We start from the raw sequence: 463 nt of genomic DNA, 5'->3' as shown, positions 1-463 counted from the left end.
TGGCGGGGCGGCGGGGGGCGGGGCCAGCAGCTGTTTGTGTGGGCAGCGATAAAACCTGTTCCTGCGCTGTTTGCGTGTGTGTGCACATGTCGTGCATTTATATACTACGCGCAGAAACGTTTTCATATGTTGTTGTTGTATATACAACAAAACATTAAATATAGAATACAAACAGGCATGAAATTCATGTTTTATGCGTATTTCACCTCCATATATAACGCCTATACTCAATTTATTGATATAAACAATATGAATATTTACACAGGCATGTTTGTTTATGCTTATAAATGCGTTTTAGATATTGATGCATCACAAAATTACACCCTGTTTATAGAAACACACAGAATCTGAACATACAGATAAATTTAGAACATTGTGAAAACATACAGAATACCTATATAATGTTACATATGGTTCTATATCGAGATCATTAGAGAGAATAATATAATGTTTTCTGAGCATG

This window comes from Haliaeetus leucocephalus, unplaced genomic scaffold (genome assembly GCF_000737465.1).
Source record: "Haliaeetus leucocephalus isolate CR32 unplaced genomic scaffold, Haliaeetus_leucocephalus-4.0 Scaffold555, whole genome shotgun sequence".
Taxonomy (NCBI): Eukaryota; Metazoa; Chordata; class Aves; order Accipitriformes; family Accipitridae; genus Haliaeetus; species Haliaeetus leucocephalus.
This window is presented reverse-complemented; position numbering follows the sequence as displayed.